This window comes from Vulpes lagopus, chromosome 8, assembly GCF_018345385.1.
Source record: "Vulpes lagopus strain Blue_001 chromosome 8, ASM1834538v1, whole genome shotgun sequence".
Lineage (NCBI taxonomy): Eukaryota > Metazoa > Chordata > Mammalia > Carnivora > Canidae > Vulpes > Vulpes lagopus.
Window position 1 is genome coordinate 92930165 of NC_054831.1, and position 22525 is coordinate 92952689.

At 39.5% G+C, this 22525-nt stretch overlaps 1 protein-coding gene across 31 annotated transcripts in view; it reads right to left on the reverse strand.

Annotated features, from left to right (window-relative positions):
* Positions 1–22525, reverse strand: part of ANKRD55 (ankyrin repeat domain 55) — a 519390-nt gene that overhangs the window by 150071 nt on the left and 346794 nt on the right. Inside the window, exon 1 of one of the 31 annotated variants that reach the window (XM_041765898.1) lies at positions 7708–7810. The exons of the other annotated variants lie outside the window; for them this stretch is intronic. The gene's annotated coding sequence lies outside the window, so the exon portion shown is untranslated. Of the gene's footprint in view, positions 1–7707; positions 7811–22525 lie in introns of those variants that run through there. 31 annotated transcript variants of the gene reach the window in all.

The window sequence follows — 22525 nt, forward strand, 5'->3', positions numbered from 1 at the left end:
TCTAGTCAGGACCGTGACAGTCATTCTTTGAATACAGTTAAAACTGGTCAGTGTGGGATGTGACGGAGACCCAGAAATAAATGGCTTATAGCTATATTCAGCTAGTGGCCCTAGAACTGTCACTTCCATAAGCAGGGAGAAGCCAACCATTCCAGGTCATGATCTGTAATAAAAACAAGATGGTTATAGAACTCCAGATGATGTGAAAGTAATAAAATCACAGAGAATTACTGAATCCCCATATGAAATGAGGACCAAATGTTAAGCATAATTATCTAGTTATGATTATTATACCTTAGGATTCTCATATAAACATCCAGTTTGTTCTCAATAAAAATTTGGTGAAACCTGGCTTGTATTCCTTTGGACACACCAGTCTGTTCTTGTTTCATGCTGATGTGCTCTGGCTCACTGCTTTCTTGTATTCAAGACAAAAATATCATTACTGCTTGGAAAATGTTCCTTATCTTTTTGCCTGTGCACTTTCCGTGAGAGGCAGGACAGAGTGGCCCCTGGATGCCTGCCCAGGGTTGCAGCTGGGAGTCTCATTAAGATCTGTACCGAGTGCTGCCCCCCAGGGGCTCCCTGCTGCATAGCCCTGCAGCTCTCTGGAGTGTGCTGACCCACTCTAGGCCAGCCGGTTGCCTCCACGGCTCCCAGGGGTTCAAATAGTTCAGAGAGCAGAATAAAAGAAAAATCCATTACTAATACCAAATTTTGCTATCTTTTTCTACCCTGATGCTTCCATGGTGGTGGTGGTGGGGGTGTGTGTCTCTCAATTCCCCCTCATGGTCCCAATCATCTTGTCTAACCTCTTCCATTAAGACGGGCTCTGGCCTGACATGTTCCAGACACAATTAGTCAGTGGTTGACTCTCATTCAAATAATATTTTTTAAAAAATCAGATGGGCATTGTGTTCTTTGAAGGTGAACTTGATAGGCATTAAATCTCAAAGGAAATCCTGCAGGCATGAAGCCTAGGGTCCTCAGCGGGTCTCTCCCTGATTGCTGGGCAGTGCTTGCCTATCACAGCCAGCACAGGATGAAGGAACATTCTACCAAGCTTGTACCCTTTCCTTAGTGGCTTTGGATTTGCAACCTGTTCAGGATCCAGTGTTTTATAAGGAAATGCCACAGAAAAGGAGTATAATTACTGCTCAAGAAGCAAACTGGCAGGGCCCCAGAATTTAAAGGAGTTCAGAAAGTATCCCAGAAATCACAGAAACATAGTGATTAGCAACAAGTATAAAGGCCCCCAAGCAGTTCTAACAATTGAGAAAGGGATATTTACGGAATACAATCAGAGTCCCAAAATTCCAAGGAAAAAATATAACCTTACGCTAAACATCTTTATCTAAATAAACCTTTCATATCTTTAAGTGAGTCCTTTCTGGACTTTGGAATATAGATTTGAAATTTGCATGCCACAGCAAATCACCGAAGCCAAACTGGCTTTCTGGGAAATATAAAGTTTTTCTAGTTATTGTCAATAGCCTCCAGCCATTTAGAAGGGTGGAAGACTGGGGGAGCTTATATGTTCTTTTCCCCACAGTCGTGCTACCAGGAGTTGTAATTTAATGAAAACAAGTTTTAGACATTATTCTGACAATACCTAAATGGGCTCAAAAATACTCTGAAGCCTTCTGTGTAGCTGAGAAGTCCCACCCTTTACCCTCGGGCCCTCTCTTACCTGGGCCTTCTATTTAGCCTTTCCCATAAAAAGGCTTAACTGAATTTGAGGCAAGCATATTCTTATGGCAGGTTTGGTCAGCTTTGTGCTGTGTCAGGCACAAGGTGCTTTGGGAAGGGGAGGAATGCAGGGCCAATTCAGAGGTCTAGACCTCAAGTCTGAACCATTTGTATACATTCACGTAAGGGCGGTGGTTACTTCATGACGCTACTATCCAACCACCCTTTTTGAATACTACTTTTTTCACCAATTAAAAACTATTTTAAACATCCCTTATGCTAATTGGTAAGCCTTCAAGCATAGGTTTGCCTAATTATATTTACAATGCTAAGTGACCATCTTAGAAGATGTGCGTTTTAGCTAGGGTACTTCGTCTGTTGGTTAACCACTTCCACAGGTAGCTCCCTGATAGGTTCTATAAAGGCTGGCTAACTGCACTTGGAAGATAGGCTAGAGTTAACCTGTAAGTACTACTACCTCACCATGTACATATTGAAATATTTTATTTTATTTATTTATTTATTATTTATTTTTTTAAAAGATTGTATTTATTTATTCATGAGAGACAGAGAGAGAGAGAGAGAGAGAGAGAGAGAGAGAGAGAGGCAGACACACAGGCAGAGGGAGAAGCAGGCTCCATGCAGGGAGCCCGACGTGGGACTCAATCCCAGGTCTCCAGGATCACGCCCTGGGCTGAAGGCGGCGCTAAACCACTGAGCCACCTGAGCTGCCCTGAATATTTTAAAATAAAATGCCACACAGACAGTATAACACGTGAGAATAGTAACAGGGCAACGGACAGTAGGCTAGAATTGGAAGCAAGAGAAACATTCTTGACTAGCTGACTCTCTCCTTTGTTCTTAAGAGCATGAATCTGTTTCAGTAGATGATGAGTCTCATGTAAGCACAGGGTTTTCTTTGCTGAAGTTTGATTTATTTGATAAGAAATAGACCTTAATTGGCCTGAATTTTTTTATTTTGAAGATGAGAATTCCACTGGCCCAGCACTATTCAGAATAAATCAGATAACTATATTTAGAGCTTTCAGAAGTTTAGAAAGAGAATGTGAGACAAAGGTCACGGAAATGAGTCTGTTCTAACCAATTGGGCATCACTACTCTCCCCTGTTGCTTCTGAAAAGCAATTTTTAAAAACTCTAGTAGAAAGACATCTCAAGATGAAGTAGCAAGTTTCAACTGTGTTATCAAAATTCCACTGATAAATAGAAAAATGTTACTAGTGAATCCTGGCTGAAAGGTAACACTTTGCCAGTATTTTAAGACATTTACCTTAATCTGTAAAACTAGTGTTCTTGCTGCCTCAAATCCTTTGTATGATAATTCAAATCCTTATGGAACATGGAATATAAATGAAAAACACACATGGTCACATGCACACACATATTCTTGTAACTGTCACTGATATGCTATTTTAATATAAGGTCTAAGATGAAAATCAGGCAATGAAAGTTCTACAATAATTTCACATTAAACCATGATAGTTTTGAAATTATGTACCATTAAGTGCCAAGTACCTGAAATTTGAGATGAAATCTCTTCTACCAGAACACAATTCAATGAATCTTTCCCAATTTGAGTCCTTTTTGGAACAAAGTGGGGTGGAAATAGATACTATGAAAACTATAAAATAATAGTAAATAGATCAATGCCTCAGGCTTAGGAAATAGCTCAGCCAACCTACAAACACTTTGTCTTGCTCGGCTTTCTTTCAGCAGCTTTGATCTCCTAGATGCTGTATGGCTTCTGAAAAGTGGCAGAAATAAATGAAAATACAATACAAAAGGTACCAAAGACAAGAACAGTGATTGTGTTTTTGATTTCACTGAATTAAGACACTAGTATGCTTTGGCATTAATCTACCTGCTGGTGCTGGGATAACCTTTTCAAGCATCAGAGTTTCTAATTTTTAAATTTTTTTCTTAAGATTTATTTATTCATTTGAGAGAGAGGGAGAGTGCAGCACACACAAGCAGGAGGGACAGAATGAGAGAAAGAAGCCTAAGCAGACTCTGCTGAATTCAGAGTCCAATGTGGGGCTTGATCCCACACCCTGAGATCATAGCCTGAGCCAAAACCAAGAGTTGGATGCTCAACTGCCTAAGCCACCCAGACACCCCTTGCATCACAGTTTTTAAAGAAACAAAACCTCTGTAACCGGAGGGGCAAGATATGCACAGATCATGTGCAGGGCCTGCCTACATGGAGGTCTGTGTGGAGTAAACTTTATTGCCTGAATTATATGATTTCTATCATATCAGCCCCCAGAAAACCCCTGTCTTCAGAATATCTTCCTCTGTTACGGTTGCTTGAGCTTCTACCATGAAAGATTTTATTTGTTGAATTTAAAATAGTGATTTTCTAATCCCTTTACATTGTCAACCCTCTTCCTTTCCATAAAATTGTATTCAGAGGGCTCATAAATAAAACATAAAAGTAGAGATGCTGTAGTTGAAGTAGAAGACCTTTTGAATCATGCCTACTCACTTTCTGAGACACATCTACAGACTGCTACAGCTCACTGAAGCTCATTTGCAAAAGCGCTGGGTTAAGACAAAGTTTCCAACTGATGTGCACAGAAGGATTCTACAAGTCGAGAAATATTGATCCCTTTGAGCCCTCTGTGGCCTATTGCCTCTCTCTCTCATGTATTACAGTGTATGGAAAACTTTGCTCTATGTGCCAGATATGAAAATAGGTTGGGGAGAACTAGGCTAGAACAGTGTGCTCTGATGGAGGTTGTCATACTAAATACTACTGGTTATTAATCCTTTAAGTGTGAACTGCCCCCCCCCCCCCAATTCTCAAAGTAAAGGAAATCTTGGTAGGGAAAATGAGGGAAATATGGGTCATAAACCACACTCTTAGGAAGGAAAGAATTGAGTGGGAGGCCATAAGAGAAGACCAGAAACAAGAATCCGGATGGCCTGAAAGCCAAAGGTATGACATAAAGACATGAGAAAAGGACACTCTGAGGAATGAAGAGGGCTCTGAATGAAAGCCCTGCTCTCCCTCCTGTCAAGGATCTGCCCTGCTCCCGGCCTGTGGGATCATGTACACACACACATATTTTACTTCTAAGAGAGATTTTTCACATTGGAAGCACTCATTTGGGAGACCCGTAGAAGTGACTTATTCACCTGGAGGAAGGCAGACTTGAGTTTTGAAAGGGTCGATGAGTAATTTCCAGTGGAGACCTGTCACAGAAGAAGACAGGCCCTGACAACCTCCAACTGACGAAACAAAGCTGCTTCCCACCTCCTCCCTCCCCAGCATCCTGTCCTCTTCCTCTGTTTCTCAACCTCTTTTCCCATCGTTGTGACTCACAAGTGTCAGCCACTGGAGCGGCTCCCCATTTCCCAGCCCTCAGAGATCTCATTGTGAGCTGTTTCTTCTCATCCCCATCCACTTAATGTTGGGCAGTGATCCAGACACGATCCCCTTTTCCAAAGGCACCCCCTGAGGTGCAGCTTCCTGGCAGGCACCTTCCACAGGCAAAAATGATTTGCCTCTGAGGACTGATGCGCCAGACGGACAATCTGAGGTTTATGGTTTTCCAGCAAGGGGTTTCACAAAGCCTTGCCAATTCCCCTTTTGCCATTGGCCAATTCCCTTTCACTGGCTCTCCCTGCCTGTCATCTGCTTTGTCAGCCAAATCCCTTTTCATTTTTCTCAGCTTCATCTTGGACTCAGGCCTAGGAAGGCCTGTCAAGAAGATTCCTGACGTATGAAGTTTTATGACTCTTCCACCACCGTCCTGAGAGGCACCATTTGTTCATCACCTCCAAATGTTTCAGGGGAGTGCATTCTCACGTCCTCCGTAGAGCATGTTTGACCAAAACACCAAATGAATAATAGCACACGTATTATTTTCAAACAAGAATTGAAATCCAAACATGTAACAAAATGATGGAAGTAGAATCCTCGAGAGATTTGGGGGAAGGGAGAAACAAGTGGAGGAAATACTAAAATAGAGAACGTCCTTGTAAAAAACTGAAAATCTTTAGGGAGAAAAAAAATTATACCAGAAATGCCGCAGTTGTTTTCGATTCAGGATGCCTTGATTCTTGTCTGAGTCCACTCATCATCCAAGCCCTTCTTCTGCCTGCTCTGAGCCTGTCCCAAACTAACTTGCCCTTTTCTTACCAAATTGCTCGTGATTTCTCAGCACAATCTCTCCATCTTAGCAAAGTATACTGCTCGCCGTTGTTCACACACAACTTGCTATATCCATCCGAGATGCTTGCCAAATGCAGTTCTTTTCCCATGGAATGGGCCTGGGGCCTATTTGGTCTTTGTTTAATTGAACATTTATTGAGGTTCATAGGTGCCAAGCATGTTACATGCGTTATCTCATTTAATTTTCATAACAACTCTAGGCATCATTAGTGTCCCCATTTGAAAATAAGAATACACGGGAAATGAGCTGAGGAAATTTAAGCCAAAGGCTTGAGGACTGAGTGACAGAAGCAGCCCTCTAACTCAGGTGTGTGTGACCTCAGAGCCCCAGCTCAGAGCTATGGCATTCTCCCCATCTCCTCCTTTGCTGATTGAGTTTAATGTTTAATGAGTTTAAGTTTAAACTATTTTGCAATTTGGGGACAGAAATGATCGCCACCCAGTTTGCCTTGGAAAATACAACTCTCAAGCCCACTGCCATTCGGATCAGCAGGAAAACCAACCTCTTTTCTTAGCTGAGCCCCTCATGCAGAACAAACACCTTTCCAGCTGCTTCTATGGAAGCTGGAGGCAGCTGAATGAAGCCCAGTGAGCTGTGGGTCTGCAGAGTCTCCCCTGAACACAGCCAAGAGTGCTTCTTGGTGGTGGCGTGGCTGGGCTCTGCTTCCCATCCCCCATAATTCAATGCAGTCTTCTTCAGAGATCAGCTGCAACAGTTCTTCAGGAGGAAAAGAAGATAATTCCTCATCCCCACCCTTTGGTGCTACTCTCGGTCAAGAGGTTTCCACACCAACCCTGGCCTGACTTGAAGTTTGAAACTGGCTCAGATTCACTCCCAGTCATGTCCTGAGGCTCCAGTCTGCCCCATGGAGAACAGGTTCCTCCGCTGCTCTCCTTTCAACCAGCTGGCTCATGGCAGGACCCAGCCCCTCCTTCTCATCTCATTCTTCCCTCAAAGTAGTTTTATTTCAGGGATTTCCTTTCCTTTCTTGTTCCCAAGTGGTGGCCATGCTCACTGACTGACCCTTAGTTCACCTCAAGATATTTCAGTCACTTTGAATCACATGGAAGAGGGGTTGGGGCTTTAGTTTCTTCCCCCACAGAAGATCCCTGGACTTCTCAGGCAAATTTGCTCCCACCACTCTCACTTCACAATGGTCTTTTTTAAAAAAATCAAACTTCACCTCACTCTGCTACAATCAAAACTCGATTCTCAGGGGGAGCTACTTCACTGTTCCTTCGCTTCTGCCACTTAGCTCTTAGACTAATTTTGGCCCCACAAACAACTTGAAGTTTGTGAGGCTCTCCACGGCTGTTAGTACTCCTCAGAGCCCAATAAACTGGTATTCACTGACTAGGGCCCTGGAACAGTCGTTCTGTTCCTTTTGTCCCTTTTCCTTTTCTTAGCAATGTTGGGAGCAAGGATGAGTTTATTATTGGCAAGGCTGTTTGGACTCTTCAAAGAAGATATGTCAAAGGCAGGATCCTGTGGGGGTAATTATTTTATTCTCAAGCATCCTTTCGTATGTAATATTATAATATAGCTGAGTTATATTTCTAACAATTTTATCTTCATCTGCATCCCCAAGGGGTATAGGGAGCACAGAGTAAAGACTCAGGATGAGCCTGGGAAGGTTCAGGGGCTTTAAAAGTTGCATAGCATTTGGGAGAGATTCTCTTCCCCTCTTTGCTTTTCTTTTCATCTGATCCCAGTTGGCCTCAGAAGGCCAGCCAGCTCCCAGCCTCCTGGCCCAGCTGTTGCCCCATTTGGATAAGTAGGGGCATTGTATAGGGGAGGGGTATATACTATTTCTCTCTTACCTCTGCATCCATCCTGCCTGATTACCATATCCACCGGTGGTAGGCTTTGCATTGCCAAGGCTAGAATGTATCCAGATGTACTTTCCCCTTTGGTTATACTATGTTTTGAAAACAATGAACTGTCAGGAGAAAGCACAGGTAATAAAAATTACTTATTTCTTAACTAACTTCTGTTGCCAGGCACTTTACATACAGGGTCTTATTTAATCCTTATAAAAACACTGCAAAGGAGATTTTATTCCATTTCTCTAGGAAATTAAGGATGAGCAAGGATGTCTAGCATAGGCTGCAGCAAATTTTTCTAGATATGTATCCTGAAGCAAGGGAAATGAAACCAAAAATACTGAGACCACATCAAAATGAAAAGCTTCTGCAGAGTGAAGGAAACAATCAATGAAACTGAAAGGCAACCTACTGAATGGAAGAAGATATTTGCAAATGGCATAACCAAAAAGGGTTAGTATCCAAAATATATAAAGAATTGATACAATTCAACATTCAAATAATCCAATTAAAAATGAGCAGAAGACATGAACAGACATTTCTCCAAAGAAGACATACAAATGACAAACAGACACATGAAAGATGCTTAACATCATTCATCATCAGGGAAATGCAAATCAAAATCACAATGAGATATCACCTCATACCTTTCAGAATGGCTAAAATAAAAAACCACAGAAACAGCAAGTGTTGGCGAGGATGTGGAGAAAAAGGAACCTTTGTACACTGTTGGTGGGAATGCAAACTGGTACAGCCACTCTGGAAAACAGCATGGAGATTCCTCAAGAAGTTAAAATAGAACTACCCTACGATCCAGTAACTGCACTTATGGATAGTTACCCAAAGAATACAAAAACATGAATTCAAAGGGATACATGCACCCCTATGTGTATAGCAGCATTATTTACAATAGCCAAATTAAGGAAACAGCCCCAGTGTCCAAAGATAGATGAATGGATAAAGAAGATGTGGTACATATACAATGGAATATTATTCAGCCATAAAAAGAATGAAATCTTGCCATTTCCAACGGCATGGATGGAGCTAGAGAGTAAAATGCTAAGTGAAACAAGCCAGAGAAAGACAAATACCATGTAATTTCACTCATATGTAGAATTTAAGAAATAAAAGAGCAAAGGAAAATAAAAAGAGACAAACAGACTTTTAAAACTCTTTCTTAAGATACAGACTCTTAACTACAGAGAAACAAGTGACAATCACCAGAGGGGAGGTGAGTGGGGAGATGGGGGAAATAGGTGATGGGGATGAAAGAGGGCACTAGTCATGATAACCCTGGGTGATGTATGAAATTGTTGAATCACTATACTGTACACCTAAAACTAATGTAACACTGTAGGTTAACTATACTGGAATTAAAATAAAAACAAAAAAAATTTTTAATAAAATTTTTTTTGAAGATAAATAAGGAGCACCTAGTAAAGACCTTAGCTAGCTAGCTAGCAAATAGTGTAGCAGGAATTAGAATCTGAAGTCCCACAGTCTTCCCACTGCTTGACTCTCCCTAGTAGGTGGGAGCCTCTCATCTGAGCTATGGCCTTCCCTTGGGGGAGTTCACTGAGTCAAAATCAGGCTAGACTTCTCTAGTGGACTGTTTTTCAATCATAAAATATAAAAGAGAGTAAACCTAAGTATTATATAATATTACAATGTCACTTCAGTGGATGACTAATTTTAAAACAAAATGAAACATTTCCCAGTGTCATTAATTCAACTCAATTTCTCTAAGTAGGATAATGTCTCACAGTTTAATGGCTTCTGAATTTCCCACTCACTCGCAGATTTTCAATTTGGAATCTCCTCCAGTTTCTCTTCATCACTAGAATGTTCTGCAGCTTTGGTATCACTATCACACTGTCAGCATCTCTACAGTTCTTCTAAGGTGGTTAATCTTCTAAGTGGAATATTTTCAGGATTAAATAAGTAACTAGATTCAAAGTATTTAGATTGAAAGATCTCAGTTAATTGTAAGTATTATTATTAATAATGTTTTCACCTGTCCTAGAAAAAGAGATGCATCTATGACTCCCTTCTAGGACTGCTGTTCAGTTGGCAGAAGACAATCTACATAGCCCCTTGAACTATCCACTCAAGGGGTTATGTGGAACTGAGGACAGTTGCACAGTCCTGTTTTGGGGCAGAAGACAGAATTAGTGTGGACAACTGGGTACTCCTTGTCACTATAATGAGATAGGATTCAAAGGAGAAGGAGACTCTTTTGATCCATCCCTATCTTTATAATACAAGTTATCACCTTGTTATAATAAAAAAGGATCAAAATACTGTCTTTCTAGAGAGGAGGAGCATTTTTAATTTCAGTAGCATGGTTCCAACCGTGGAAAGAAAACTGTATCTTATATAGGAAGAAAATAAATAAAAATATTAGTAGTACTTATCTCTGGATCGTAAAACTACTGCAAATAGTTTTATTTAGTTTTGGGGGCACTTCTCTACAGTTTCCAAAATTTTCAATGAATATACTTGCACAATGAAAGAGTTTTAAAAAATAAATTTATGAGAATTGTATAAATTGATACCCAAAGTTCCTTCCAGCTTGTCTATTCTCTGTGAACATTTATTTTTATGACAGTGCTTAGGTTCATTTTCTTTTGGATACACTAATGAGATGCCAAACTTAATGCTTGTCTTGGTAAGCCTAGTTTCAGGAGCAAAATATCATTCTTTACTTCTCTTCTGACATTATGCCTCTGGCTGAGACTAAAGTAGGAGAAACTGGGCAAATTCTAGGAAAAACAATAGAGTTTATTATAAATAAAAGCCAAAAGAAGCACAATAGTACTCAGCTCTAGTCCAGGAAACGTAACATTATTTGTTTGGGTTGAAGCTACACAAGTGAGTCAATCTAACATCATCCCAGTTTGTAACATTTTGCTCAAACATTTAATCCTTCCTAAAAACAAACTGCATTTTATTAAATGTCTCTATCTAATATTTTAAGGACATGTCAGCCTGCAGAACTCTTCCAAATCCCAGTAAGACAAACTGAAGTTTTTGATTGAATAATGAGCTCAAAAGACATCAGAACCTTCAGGACCAAATGAGAAGCTAATGTAAGACTTTAAAACAATGATCCCAGGATGCCTGGGTGGCTCAGCAGTTGAGCATCTGCCTTTGGCTCAGGTATGATCCTGGTTCCACAACTGAGTGCCACATCAGGCTCCGTGCTTCTCCTTCTGCCTGTGTCTCTGCCTCTCTGTGTCTCTCATGAATAAATAAAATCTTAAATAAATAAATACATACATACATACAACAATGATCCCTTCTCATTGCATTTAGGTTTTTTTTCTACACTTAATCTAGAATGTTCGTATTTAGAAAACATACCCAGAAATGCTCAGAATCAGTGACTGATTAAAAAACGCTTCTCTAGAGGAGCAAGTTCATTATTTACCCAAATCATTACTAAATGATAAACAGGTGAGGTGAGAGTAGTTACCATGAGTCATAGTGCCACCTCAGGAATAATTATAGGTAACATTTCTGTAGTGTAGACACTAGTCTAAGCACTTTACACATAATTAAATAATCTGGTCTTTGCAACAACCTTGTGAGAAAAGACTTTGTTGCCTTCCTGTTACAGGGGAAGAAAAGGAGACCCAGAGAGATTGAGGAAGCTGTTCAATGTCACAAAATCATCAAGTGATAGAACTAGGATTTGAACCTTAGGCAGGCTGGCTCTAGAGTCTGTGTTCTTAACTACTAGGTTATGTTGCCTCGACTTGATTGTCAAAGATGGAAAAGGGGATATCTGGACTACTGGACAGTGCCAGGGCTCTGACACATCCCCAGCAGCTACCACCACCGCCACCACCCGCAACAGTCCTAAACACTGTATACATATCCATGTCCTAATTGCTGAACTATGAATGTTATTCTGTTTGGAAAAAAAGGTCTTTGCAAATGGAATTAAATGAGGGATCTTGAGATGAGGAGAGCACCCTGGATTAGAGAGTAGAGTCTAAATTCAATAACAAGTATCCTTCTAAGAGAAAGGCAGAGGAAGATTTGAGACAAGGAGAACACAAAGAGACCTGAAAGAGGGAACACAGCCACGCAGGTAGAGGTTGGAGCAAAGTGGCCTCAAGTAAAGAAATGGTGACAACCACCAGAAGCTGAAAGCAGCAAAGAACAGATTTCCCCTAAAGCTTCCCAGGGGAGGGGAGGTCCTGCTGGATTTCAGACTTCTAGCCTTCAGAGCTGTGAGAGAAGAAGTTTGCTATTTTAAACCACTCATTTTGTGGTAATTTATTACTGCGGCCTCCAGAAATGAATACAAATATATAGTGCTTTCCAGCTTTCAAAGTGCTTTGGTATATGCGATCTCATTTAATCCACATGCCCCTACACTTCATAATGGTTGAGTTTGGTGAGCCAGCTCCACCAGCAAATGACTGTAGGACCTCGTGCAAGTCACCAGCCTCTGTCCTCTATCCCTTTATTTGTAAAATGGGTCTAATAACAATGCCTACCCTGTGCCCTTCACAAGGTGTTACAAGGATCAAAAGGAAAGAACTCATGTGATTATACTTTCTATACTGAGACGTTCTCTTTGACTCGAAGCTATTTTTACTTAAGAAGTCTTCATGTGACAGCTCAATCACTGCCTGGATAAGGATGTGGGCGCTGTGAACATATACCTGCTGGGCATGGGCATGCTACTGCCACTTCGTTCTCCAGGACCATCAGCAGTTTGAATCCTCTCAAGGCAGGGAGGGGAGAGAATGGAAATCATGGGGAAACTAGGACAGGGTCAGAAATGCAGCAAGACAGAGCTCTGCTGTGAGTTCAGTCATTGCGTGAGCTGAAGATTAGTGTCATAAGGCTGGCTGGCTTCTCAAGAGACATTTGCTATAAGAGCAGAAAGGCAGAGACCCTGTTCCCCCAAAGTCCATGCTCTCTGCATGATCAGAAGCCAGGGGCCATCACAGAAGGTGTGAGTGGAGGTTCATTTTCCTGCTGACCTTTCATTTCTGAGCCTTTGGGTGATGATGGCTCTGAAAGGTGGTAATTAGTACCAATCGAGGTGATGTTTTTGTGAAGCTGACACCTCTCCATTAGGAAATGTGCTACAGCCAGGGGACCAGACACTCAAGCAGGGCACAAAAAGCTAAATAATCAATGTGTGGCCAAACCCTGCACAATTAAGTGTCTTCCCCCAACCATGCTCTACTGCACAATGGAAACCCTTGCAAGGATGGAAAATGGGAGCTACAAGGTTGAATGGCACCCTAAGCCTTGGAATAGAAATATAAACAATGACAAGGAAGAAGAAACACAATGGGGGAGAGAATAGGAATGGGGGCAGGGCAACTCGGTGTGCTTGTATGGGAACAGAATAAGCCCAGATGGGAGAGAAGAGCATGAAAATCAAAGGCACTACTCTAAATTCAGTACAAAGCAAATTCATGATTTTTAATAAATTCTGTCACTTGCATTATGTCAAACTTCTTGCCTCTGTTTCTTCCACTCTTTATTCAGTCTCTGCAGGTACCTAGAATTCTACTTAAACTTGGCATCATTAAGGAACATAAGCTTTACTCAGGTTATTACGGTATCTTCTAACTTTCTCCTCTTTTCTCTTTAGCTCCAACCAAACCTTCCTCCATACCTCCATACTTCCATACCTTTTTTAAAAGACAAATTTCAATGCATAACTTTCCTGCCTAAAATCATCACTGGCTTGCTATTGCTATTGCATACTTAAATAAAATCTAAGATCCTCAGTACAACCCACCATATGTTCCAGTTGCTGCTGACCTCCCCAAGGCCAACCTTGTGCAGCACTCCCTGTCACTTTGTCCTGTCCTTTGCACTTTTCTTTTCTGGCTCAGGGTCTTCAAATAGGTTATTTTTTTATACATATAGGAATATGTCTGTGTGTCTATGTATATTTATGCATATGTAATGGAAACAGACAACCAAGTGTAATATGTATCTAACCAAGTGAGATATATTCTCTTTGCCTAGGGAGCTCTTTCCCTTGCCCTGCGCATGACCAACACCCACTTCCTGTTCTTCCGACACAGTAAGATCTTCCCAGACCCCTCCTCCTCTATTTTAATCATGTTCTCTCTGTTACTCTGTCTTGAAATAACACTATTCTTTCTCCTTTTCACTTACCACAAGTGTGAGATATATATATATATATATATATGAAATATAAGTGTTCCATATACATTTTTTATATATAAATGCATATGACTTCTGTTTGCCTTTTTGCTCTCCCACTAAATTGTAGCTCAAAGAGGTAGGGACATATATACTTTGTTCCCAGCAATAAAGCCAGATACTTTACCCCAACTGCTGATATTCTGAGATTCAGTTAGTCAGGAATTAGGGCAGAGACAGGGTTGGGACTGGCAGTTTTTCAAAGTTCATCAGGTAATTCTAGTGTGCAGCTAAGGTGGGGACTGTTTACACATCCTTTTAAGAAGGAAGGAACTGAAGCCCAGAGAGGTCATGTGACTTGTCCAAGGTCTTTTGGCTGCTATTAGCAGTGGAACTGAGGACTCAGTGGAGTGCTTTGTCTCTCTTTCTCTTTTTTTTTTAAAAGATTTTATTTATTTATTCATGAGAGACATAGAGCGAGAGAGAGAAAGGCAGAGACACAGGCAGAGGGAGAAGCAGGCTCCATGCAGGGAGCCTGACATGGGACTCGATCCGGGGTCTCCAGGATCATGCCCTGGGCGGAAGGCAGTGCTAAACTGCAGAGCTACCTGGGCTGCCCGCTTTGTCTCTTTATACACTATAATGTTCCTTCACCTAACTTGGAGAAGCTTTCTGAAAGAGAAAAGAAAGATTCTTTCTTTCTTTCTTTCTTTCTTTCTTTCTTTCTTTCTTTCTTTCTTTCTTTCTTTTCTTCTTCTTCTTCTTCTTCTTCTTCTTCTTCTTTCTTCTTTCTTCTTCTTCTTCTTTCTTCTTTCTTCTTCTTCTTCTTCTTTCTTCTTCTTTCTTCTTTTTCTTCTTCTTCTTCTTCTTCATCCTCCTTCTCCTCCTCCTCCTTCTTCTTCTTCTTCTTCTTCTTCTTCTTCTTCTTCTTCTTCTTCTTCTTCTTCTTCATTCTTGTAAAGTAACTTTTGTACCTTTTGCCTTGAATTTCTCTGGTTTTAGCACTTAAAAAAAGGAGAAATCATGCTTCACGCACCATTGTGAAGGTTAAATAAGCTAGTATTTGTAAAGCACTGAGCACAAAGCCTGGCGAGTTTTAAGAGATCAATTACTGTTAGCTTTTAAAGTGTTATAGGAATCTTTGGGAAAAGGCATGCAAGGTAGAAATACCTTTTCTTCCTTCTTCTTTGCTTTGTTCTTTTTTCTTAATACAGGTGTAAATAATAGAGATGTTTCAGGAGGTCTACCAATTACTAGAGCAATAAAATACATTTTTTTTTTAACCAGCACTGATTACTGCCTGTTAGCTTTAAATGCCCCCCAGACGTCTCTAGGTAGTATAATTTCACCCTGCCAAGTGAAAGCATTTCAAGGTGCTCAATCATTAAACAGCTACTTAAAACAACTCTTTCAGGGCTTCTCCTTCCCTTGGGCATCCATGCTTGTTACTCTGTCAAAGTGCCTATTTCCTGGAATTAGGCTTCAGCTGACTGCCTAGATGTTGGTATGCCAGACTAATTATTTTTCCAAGACAGCACTGGAATCCTTGGGATACCAATTGAATTTGCTCCATATGGTAGCCCTGAGAATCACAAAATGATGATTATGTGGAACTTAGTCTCCTGCTATTTACTTACTAGTTTGTTTGTTGTTTATTTTCTGCATGGGCCAACCAAAAGATGAATGTGGGGGGCAACTCCAAACATGGTAACTGGAGTGTTCACTTAGTCTTATCTCACCAGCACTGGCTTTGTGTCCTTAGCAAATCCATATTAGAAATGATGGTTCATTTGTAGGATCATGTACTAAGGCAGAAATGTAGCAAAATTAGAGAATTTTTCAGAATGGGACTTTTGAGGATTACCTCATCCAACCCCCTTGAGAATATTATTCATTTAATATTACATTAATGCAACATTTTGCAATCTACCAAGAAATCCCTCTACAATTATCATTGCCCATCAAACGGTGACAAGATTTCAGAAAGCTGCAGATTTTGATATGGTAGGGCAGTGGGTAGGTGAGGGAAAGGAGGATAAATCTTGTGTGGTGACAATCCAGGGAGCCAATCAGCAAGGAAGGGACAGTCTAGGGCAACTGGCAATCAATAAAACTTTATATCTACAAAGCTATAAAAAAGAACTACTTTTATATATAATAGGGATGAATATCAAAATAATTATATAGAGACAAAGAAGTCAGGCAAAAAGACTACATACTGTATTCCATTTACATACAGTTCTCCATATCTAAGAGTAAAAATTAGGGATCCCTGGGTGGTGCAGCGGTTTGGCGCCAGCCTTTGGCCCAGGGCGCGATCCTGGAGACCCGGGATCGAATCCCACGTCGGGCTCCCGGTGCATGGAGCCTCCTTCTCCCTCTGCCTATGTCTCTGCCTCTCTCTCTCTCTCTCTCTCTGTGACTATCATAAATTAAAAAAAAATTAAAAGTAAAAATTAATCTTTTGTGATAGGAAGCAGATCAGAAGTTGCTTGTGACTGGAGGACCACCATTCATCTGTTTTCTCTAGTAAGTGACTTGGCATCACCCTTGAACCCCAAGCAATCAACTCAGTTACAGGTCCCATAGATTGCACCTTGTTTTTTTCTTTAAGATTTTATGTATTTATTTGAGAGAGAGAGAGAGAGAGAATGAGTAGGGGGGAAGGCAGAGGGAAAAGGAGAAGCAGATTCCCCAGTGAGCAGAAAGCCTGACATGGGGTTTGATTCCAGGACCCTGGGATCATGACCTGAGCTGAAGGCAGACATTTAATGGACTGAGCCACCCAGGCGCCCCCAGGTTCCACCTTTTAGAGTTATTCATAATCACTCTTTCCTTCCTATTCTCGTGGTCCCTCTCTTAGGCTAAATCTTCAAACATCTTATCTATTTTTAGTAGTCTCCAACTGATCTCTTTATCTCTGTTTCCTGCCTGTTCTAATCTATCCTCTGTACTTTTATCAGAGTAACTATTAAATGTTTTCTCTTTTTATATTGAAAACATAAAATATGAAACATTTAAAAAATGATTTTAACACATGAAATTATAAACACCTATGAGTCTATCACTCAGAATTAAGAACTGTTCACATTTTGGACTTTCTACTTGATATATTTTTTAAAAAGAAAACTTACTATGAAATCATGTTTGTTTTCCCCCTATTTTCTACCCCACTGATGCTTTCCCGTTTTTAACACTGTCATATATCTGTATGGATCTATTTAGTCATGCTTTTATAGTCTTACTAAATATCTGTATTCTTATGTTAAAAATTAAATAAATGGTACCTGCAATTTGCTTTATTACAAGTCTTTGAGATCTATGTGTTTTGATATAAAGAGGAAATGGACCATATATTGTTATATAATATCCTATCATATTAACAAATCACACTTTATCCATTATCTTATTGGTAGGGCATTTATGTTTCTTCCCTTTTTTCTTTTTTTTTTTTGCTATTAACAGCAATTCCTAATAAACATCATTGCCTATGTCCCTGTAGTGGGATGAATGATATTCCCAAATATTTGTTCATGTCCTAATCCCTTGAATCTGTGAACATTACATTATATGGCAAAATATGCGTTTAAGTTAATGACTTGAGAGGAAGCTCTTATCCTGGATTATCCAGGTGGGCTCTAAATTCAATTATATGTATCCTTGTAACAGAGAGGCAGAGGGAAATTCAACAGCACACATAGAGGTGGGGGCGATGTGAAGACAGAGCAGAAAGAGACATAAACACACACAGCCACAAGCCAAGGAAGAGCAACAGCCACCAGAATCTGGCAAGGAAGAAATTCTCCCTGGGCCTCTGAAGGGAGCACAATGGTGCCTCCACCTTGATTTCCAAATTCTGGCCTTCAGAACTGTGAGAGAACAAACTTCGGTCATTTTAAGTCATCAAGTTTGTGGTAATTTGTTATAGCTGCTATGGGAAACTAATAACGTACTATGTATAATCATTTTCTAGCATTTACACTTAGGAGTCATAGAATATGTATATTTTATACCTTATTTAGGAATTTGGAGAGGATTCTAATTTATTTTCTCCACAGCAATACATAATATTTTCCACTTCCCACATCCTTGCCAGTTGCTGATATTGTTGAAGTTCAAAATCTTTGTTAGTCCAAAAGCTATAAAAGGGTATTTATTATTATTTCATTTGCACCTCCCTGATTACTTGTGAGGCTGAGAAAATGTTTGTATGATTCTTGGTCACTTGAATTTCCACCTCAGTGAGTTTCCTATTCATAATCTTCATACACGTTCATTGGTTTGTTTATATTTTTCTTATTATTTCAGTAGTCCTTTACATTTCTGAATACTAATCCTCAGTCTGTTACCTATGGTTCAAATATTTTCCATAAGTCCTTGTATCTCTTAACAATGATATATTCTGAAGGAGAGGAGCTTTACAATTTAAAGACTTAGCAGATTTGTTCTTTATGAGTCATATTTTTTGTGTCTTGCCTAAGAAATCTTTCTCTACTTTCAAGTCAAAGGCTCTCCTATCCATTTTTTTTTTACATTTGTCTTAAAGTTTAGTTTTCCACATTTGATGTTCAACCGAATAGGAACCCATTTTTAAGAATAGTTTTAAGAATAGTTTTAAGAATAGTTTTTAAGAATAGTTTAAGCAGTAAAGAATAGTTTAAGCAGTAATATAATTTCATTTTTTTCCTTTATAAAAGTCACTTGCACCATTTTCCCACTGGTTTGTAATACCACCTTGATCACATAAAAATCACATAACCTGTCATTTCTGGGTGTCTAGTGTCCCAACCTGCAGATCTATATGCCTATATCAATGCCAGTGTCACTGTTGGATTCCTAAGGGCTCAGGAAGGAGCTGTATACGACCTCCAGAATAGAGATACATCTGCCTGAGTCAAGAGAACACAGGAAAGATGTATGCTCTAAAGGAACTCATGATAAGTTCCCATGGAGAGAGATCCATTTTGAGCATCTACTGAACCCAAAAGTGCGATGTTACCTGGTAAACTAAGAATTGCCTTCTTCTTTTACTTCTCTCTCTCACATCCTTCTCAATCCTGGCTGGGTCAGAAAGAAGAGCTAGTAAATGGGGGAGCAAGTGGGGACGCAGAGAGAACTGAATCAATCACACCCATATTGCCAGAGGCAGGCAACCATTAACTAGGTCTTAGCACAGTGAGTGGGAAGAAGTCCTACCTCTCAATGAATCTGAAAGCCCCTGTACTGGACTGGACATTCTAGAAATATGCAGGCAATGAAATCAGGATTTCAGATCTTATGTCCTTTGTAGGCAGGTGAAAATTATCCCATTAAATAAATTGGAAGGGTCATTGGTAGGGAAAAATAAAGTTGTATCCAATCACCTCTCCTAAGTCATGCAGTCAACCCCTTAGCTACATGTTATTCTCATCTCCATCCACTCCTTAAACCTCTCTTCAAAAAAAAAAAAAAAAACAAAACCTCTCTTCATTCAGTTGTTGAGTCACTACAGTTCCTCAAATCAACCCACTGGTTGATGCCTCCAGAATTTTGCACATGCTGGTCTCCCAGCCTATAATGTCCTCTGTCCCTCCTCCTTCTTCTCTATCTGGGTAATTCCTAATTATCTTTCACAACACTGTCTCTCCAACATCACCTTCTCTGAGATACATTCCTCTAACCTCCTCTTTCCCAGCCATATTTAGATGCATACTCCTATATAAAACCTCGTCACATTATAGTTGTTGAAATTATGATATATTGTTGATTTCATGTGTGCCTCCCCCACCCCCAAATATGTCTTATAATATCCTTTATGCTTAGCATAATGCCTCCAACATAGTAGACATTCAGTAAACAACTGCCAATGGCACGTGGTAAGAGTAAAGAATAGATTAAAAGCCCACACCCAAGATTCTTTTGGGAAATCCCCAAGTTTTTGGAGAAGAGTAAAAGACCTCTGGAAGGTATACAGCAGCCAGGAATTAGGAGAAATTAAACTGGTAGCAGAAAACAGGAGAAGGTAGATCTATTCATAGACAACATGGGCATAGCATGCTTAGAAGGATCATCTTTGAAACCTGAAGGATTTTTTCTGCCGTGTGGACCTTGAAATTACCCCCCCCCCTTTTTTTTCAGGTTCCCTGGAAGTTTGAGTTGGAGAGGGAAGTATGGAAAAAGCTAGCATTCATAGGAATTATCAAGATTTTTGTTCAGTTGAACTTGAGTATTGTGAGATGAAACGATGTGGATACCAAAAAGATATTTTCCCAAGGTTCCTAGAGAGACACTCAAGTGAACATAATTAAATGAAAGGAAATTGAAATAAATGTTTAGGATGTGTCTGGCACTGTTTTTGGCATACTACTTCACTCAAGAAAGAACTCTGAGGATCCTGAAGAGAACAACAAACATTTCTTTTTTTTTAAGATTTTATTTATTTATTCATGAGAGACATACACACAGAGAGAGAGAGGCAGAGATACAGGCAGAGGGAAAAGTAGGCTCTATGCAGGGAACCTGACATTGGACTCGATCCCGGGTCTCCAGGATCCCACCCTGGGCTGAAGGCGGCGCTAAACCACTGAGCCACCTGGGCTGCCCAATAACAAACATTTCTGATAGAAATTCTACATGAGGAAATTAGGACATGGAAAGGCAGACAAAAAGAGATATGAAAATCTGCATATATACACACACACATTTGTATCAGCATTTCATCACTGCCTTTCATGAGTAAGTGCTACTTTCTTAACTCTTTTCCCTGTAAATGATCCTGCTCATGATGTTTATAATAAAATGCAGCAGTAATAAAATATGATGAAAGATGAATGGATGTATTTAAAAAGTAGTTATACAAAAGACTGTTTATGTTGCGTGGCAGACCATTTTTCATACTAAAAGTGGCTAAATTTATCTACATAAATCATGATCATGTTCACTGCTTTTTCCTGTAAAGACTTACTGAAAATGGACTGACTTCTCCAAACTCTTCCAGATTTAACCTCTAGTCTTTGTATGTTGAGCACTGGATATCAACAGTTAGCTTATTGTTGGTCTTACCTGAAGGTGAACCACTTCTCTCTGGGGAAATCCTAATTCCTGAGAAGCCCACTAGCTGCATTTTTTTTTTAACTCTTAGTATTCATTTTCAGCTTTGACATAAAACAGAATAGTGGATTTGGAAGCCAAAAGACCAGAAGTGAAGACTCTTAAGAGATTCTGTTTCCTCCTATTGTTATGGAATAAAAAGTGTCAGGACTGGCCTTTGCTCCTTTCTAGGCCTTCCTTTCTCAGGTTGAAGTCCAGTGAGGAAGAATTATTGTTTGTTTGCTTCTATACCATCAATCTCTCTCATCTTTTCACATCCCCACCCCTCTCCAGCTGACTACTGAAATCTGAAGACATTTATCAGAGATTTTTCTTGTTTGTATTAAGGTTTTTGGTGGGGGAAATCAGAACAAATTTGTCATATATGTAAGTTTTATAATAATTGTCATCATCATCATCATCATCATCATCATCATGGATTCCAATATCTTCATAAATAAGAACATTATAATAGTCTCTATCTCTTATTGATCATTTACTACATTCTTGGAAATGTCTAAGAATGTTTCACACATTATCTCATACAATATTCACCACTACTTCATGGAGTAGGTAATGATATTATTTTCATTTTATACATGAGGAAGTTCGAACTCAGAATTTTTAAATGACTTGTCCAACGTCTCAGAGAGTGAGAGTAGCAGAGCCAGGACTGAAATCAGGGCTCTGATTCCAAACTCATGTTCTTTACCACTGTACCATATGTATGCACACAGCACAAAGTACTCTTCATTGTTTATGGCTTTTTACTTTGGGAATTTTTTGTGGCAACATCTTAATCCCAGTCCTAACTTTATAGCCACCCAAAAGCATATACATATCCTACAAACTCATCTTAAGGTTGTTCTAAGCAAAATATAATTACAAATTACATTGTGGTAAGTAATTTTTTTAAAGTAGCTATTCAAAATAAAGTATGCAGCAGTTCTCATGCTCTCTAACGGTGACTTGTGGAAAGTTGATTCTTTATAATTTTAATTCTATATTTTCTGTTCCTCGGTTCCTTTTCTAAAAAGTCTTTTTAAGAAGGACAAAATCAGAGGGAAAAATTAATGTGATTTTAAGGGCAGATTGGTTTATGCTGATTTTTAATTTTATTCCATTTCCATATTTGAACATCACTTAGTAAGCAAAATAGTAGTAATATTTTTCTTGACAAGGCATAAATTATAAATTCCCATATTCCCTAAAAGAGACTTTACAGAAAGAAATTTCACTGATATGAAGTTAATTTGAATCCATTTACAAAAAAAATCATGAGGTTTGCATATATTTGACAAAAATGTACAGAACTTGTACACTGAGAACAATAAAACATTGCTGAATTAAAATACAGAAGATCTAATTCAATAGGAGAGATATACTATGTCTACAGATTAGAAAACTTAACATTGTTCAATGTCAACTGATCTATAGTGAAGAAAGAGGTTCAGAGTATGCCACTCCAAAATATGCCACTCTGGAATAAAGATTATTTTGAGCTAAATGCAATTAAGAAAAAGTAGACACAGGATAAGCTCTCTGCCCCCATCCTATTGTGTGAAAGCAAAACATAAATTCCCATTGTGGAGGTGTCCTC